Source organism: Oncorhynchus mykiss, chromosome 25 (assembly GCF_057628025.1).
Source record: "Oncorhynchus mykiss isolate SJ-2025 chromosome 25, ASM5762802v1, whole genome shotgun sequence".
NCBI lineage: Eukaryota > Metazoa > Chordata > Actinopteri > Salmoniformes > Salmonidae > Oncorhynchus > Oncorhynchus mykiss.
The window spans coordinates 41,018,694-41,023,035 of record NC_143046.1 but is presented as its reverse complement, the minus strand read 5'-3'; the positions used below and the strand labels follow the sequence as shown (position 1 = coordinate 41,023,035).

The window sequence follows — 4,342 nt, the reverse complement described above, 5'->3', positions numbered from 1 at the left end:
GTATTGCCTTAAATCACATACATGATGTTACGTGCCTAGGTTGAAATTAAAATGGACCCAGACTAAAAAGCATGGGGCTATTTGTTTTATTTTCAAAGCAAAACCACACCATTGTGTGTCTGGTACCAATTATTCACGAGTCAGGTTGGATATAACTTTACCCAAAGGAGTAATGGTGTAGAGTGGGCAGCCAGTATGGCCATATTCTATGAGCCGCAAGCCTGTGGGATTCTGAGCAATTTAAAAGCGTCCTTCTCCCCTCCGTCCTCCCCCGGAATAGTTATTCTGCGCTCCTAGCGGCACTCCACTGCCGCATTCTGTTTAGCACTCATTGAATGATCGCAATCACGCGACGTGGAAATAACCACCAGTTTGAGCTAATCGTCCTCCATAATCATTTCGAACCGCGTTTGGAGATGTGGATGCTTGCATAACAGTGTGGATGGGGGGCGAGCAGGGTCATGAGGGTGAACATTACCTTTCAATTGGATTACGGGGGTCGCTACCGCAGAAGGAACGCGCTCTTCCTATCAATAATTAATATATTCCCGAAGCAGCGGGAAAGGGGGAGAGAGCACGCAGCTCCGGAGATCCAAGTTTTGAACTGCAGTCACCGGTGTATCATGTCAAAATCTGACAGTGCTTCGAGACGGGCTGACGAGGAGGACAAAGGAGGATGAAGGAGGGAGAGGGACCGGGAGTGGTAGAGGAGGAATATAATGAAGTTGAGTGGGAAAGGACTGTGTACCATCGTCTCCAGCACCCTCCTCTTCGTCTGCGCCGTGAGCGAAGTTGTGGTCGGATTCAAATGCATCTCGCTGGGCACCAAAGTAAAAGTGCATTTTCACCTCTCGACCGCGGCTGGGGCTTTCTACTCGGGGATACTGGTCGGACTAGGGCAGGCGCTGCTGGGCTTTGCGCTGCTTTGTTGCAAAGGGAAGCCCGGGTGTCGGAATTTCTTTCTCATGGGTATCCTGGTGTTTTTGTTGGGAGTTCTCACCGCTTTCTCCGGCGCGGTGGTGGACGGGGACACTGTGTCTCTTGTGGAGCGCAAATATTCCCATTATTGCCTAGACATAGACTCTGTGGAATTAACCACCATCTGCAACCAACTGAAGGATTATCAGAAAAGTCTAGTCATCTCGACCATTTTTAGCACTTTGGAATGCCTTCTTGGGCTTATGAACTTGGTGATCATCAAAAGGTACAAAACCGCGCAATTTTACAGACGGAGGCAATCACATAGGCAGAGCGCGGGGGATATTCTTTGCAGCGAGGAGCAAGACTTCACCGTGTCCGAATTCCAACCGGTTTCCTATATTAACTTGGGGATATTTCACGTGTTCGACGAGGCAGGTGTGGAAGTACAATGCAGGGGCCACCCGTCTATCGAGCTCCCGGGTTATTCACCCACGGATCCCGAGCTCAACCATTCCTACCCGTTTTCTTACCCGCTCCCGAACGAGCTACCGCCCGCGTACGAAGACATTTTCCCCGGAGACGAAAGTAACAAATAGCAACTCAGAACAAACAAAGTTGCAACATGGGCTCTAAATTCTGCAATGACAATCACTGTATTTCCCCCTTCGGCCTATTCAGTGTTGAGACAAACAATCGTGGAGAGATTCTTACCTAAACAGTTTTCCGTTCACAGCCGAAAACGGTTTCGCCTTCATGCTTATTTCTTCTTAGCAAAGGTAGCCTCCTGGTACACTGGCAGTATATGCACATCTACTATTATACTGCCAATGAACTAGCCCATTGCCATCGGTCAAAATAGTGAACATTCCATGGAAATAAAGATACTTACAACAGATCTATAGACCATTAGATGCTACCATAGGAGTTCAGATATCAAAGAAGCATTTGTGTTTTGAATTCAGATTGTATACACATCATATGCCCATATAGTTTGCTGTTGTTATTGTTTCCTTTAAAACATGAATAAACGTGTATTTACTCTCGCCTGATGTTAGAAGTTCTATTTAAAAGTCAACCTCCATTTTTACCTTCATTACTCCTATCTATCTCCTATCTACGCATGTAATGCGTCTTGCACACCCAACAGGTGTGGCCCATTTAAATCAGGCTAGTGCTTGACAGAACAAGATGATAGACAGGCCCACATCATTTTGACTCTAAAATGAAATTCCTTTACCATCTACATGCAATACAGTAGTAGTGAAAAAGTTGTACGTAGTAGATGTATTCCACTTCCGCCTTTTTTTCTCACTTAGCGGAGCCAATTGCTCTTGTTCTCACTGTAGTATAACCTAATGAGTAGCCTGCATTTGTCCCACATACTTCACTAAATGGCCACTAAACCATTGAATATTATGTTTGTGCCCCAAATGGCACATTATTCCCTACATAATGCACACATTTTTCACCAGGGCCTATAGGTCTCTGGTCAAAAGTAATGCAGTGTATAGCGAACTGGGACATGCTGCTGTGATGAGCGAGACAATCTCCTGTCCCACAATGCAAAATTAATTCTGATCGTAAAACATTTAACATCCAATTGTGGTAAAAACTTTGAAAGCTTCGTCCCCTTGTCCCCGAAGAGAGGATGGTTTAAGCTTCTATAGGTATAGTTATTATTTCTCAACTCGCAGTATTCAGCTTAATAGCAACTACAACCAAGCTATTTGTTATGGCTTTGCGATATGGAGGGGCGCGCGCGATATGTCAATTCAAATCCAATTTTATTTGTCACGCGCGCCGAATACAACCGGTGTAGACCTTACAGTGAAATGCTTACTTACAGGCTCTAACCAATAGTGCAAAAAATGTATTAGGTGAACAATAGGTAAGTAAAGAAATAAAACAACAGTAAAAAGACAGGCTATATACACTAGGTAGCGTGGCTGATCGAGGTAATATGTACATGTAGATATGGTTAAAGTGGCTATGCATATATGATGAACAGAGAGTAGCAGTAGCGTAAAGAGGGGTTGGCGGGACACAATGCAAATGGCCCGGTTAGACAATGTGCGGGAGCACTGGTTGGTCGGCCCAATTGAGGTAGTATGTACATGAATGTAGAGTTAAAGTGACTATGCATATATGATAAACAGAGAGTAGCAGCAGCATAAAAAGAGGGGTTGGGGGGGGGAGGGGGCACAATGCAAATAGTCCGGGTAACCATTTGATTACCTGTTCAGGAGTCTTATGGCTTGGGGGTAAAAACTGTTGAGAAGCTTTTTTGTCCTAGACTTGTCACTCCGGTACCACTTGCTATGCGGTAGTAGGGTGGCTGGGGTCTTTGACCATTTTTAGGGCCTTCCTGTGACACCGCCTGGTGTAGAGGTCCTGAATGGCAGGCAGCTTAGTCCCAGTGATGTACTGGGCCGTACGCACTACCCTCTGTAGGGCCTTGCGGTCAGAGGCCGAGCAATTGCCGTACCAGGCAGTGATGCTCTCAATGTTGCAGCTGTAGAACCCTTTGAGGATCTCAGGACCCATGCCAAATCTTTTTAGTTTCCTGAGGGGGAATAGGCTTTGTCGTGCCCTCTTCACGACTGTCTTGGTGTGTTTGGACCATTCTAGTTTGTTGTTGATGTGGACGCCAAGGAACTTGAAACTCTCAACATGCACAGCCCCGTCGAGGAGAATGGGGGTGTGCTCGGTCATCTTTTTCCTGTAGTCCACAATCATCTTCTTAGTCTTGGTTACGTTGAGGGATAGGTTGTTCTGAGGGATAGGTTATTCTGGCACCACCCGACCAGGTCTCTGACCTCCTCCCTATAGGCTGTCTCGATGTTGACGGTGATCAGGCCTACCAATGTTGTGTCGTCTGCAAACTTAATGATGATGTTGGAGTCGTGCCTGGCCATGCAGTCATGGGTGAACAGGGAGTACAGGAGGACACTGAGCACGCACCCCTGGGGAGCTCCAGTGTTGAGGATCAGCGTGGCAGATGTGTTGCTACCTACCCTCACCACCTGGGGGCGGCCTGTTAGGAAGTGCAGGATCTAGTTGCAGAGGGAGGTGTTTAGTCCCAGGATCCTTAGCTTATTGATGAGCTTTGAGGGTACTGTGGTGTTGAACGCTGAGCGGTAGTCAATGAATAGCATTCTCACATAAGTGTTCCTTTTGTCCAGGTGGGAAAGGGCAGTGTGGAGTGCAATAGAGATTGCATCATCTGTGGATCTGTTTGGGCAGTATGCAAATTGGAGTGGGTCTAGGGTTTCTGGGATAATGGTGTTGATGTGAGCCATGACCAGCCTTTCAAAGCACTTCAAAGCTACAGACGTGAGTGCTATGGGTCTGTAGTCATTTCGGCAGATTACCTTTCTGTTCTTGGACACAGGGATTATGGTGGTCTGCTTGAAACATGTTG

At 46.6% G+C, this 4,342-nt stretch overlaps 1 pseudogene; it reads left to right on the top strand.

The window, feature by feature from the left end:
- Nucleotides 1–293: 293 nt before the first annotated feature.
- On the top strand, nucleotides 294–1,964 carry LOC118946039 (transmembrane protein 271 pseudogene; annotated as a pseudogene).
- Nucleotides 1,965–4,342: the final 2,378 nt, after the last annotated feature.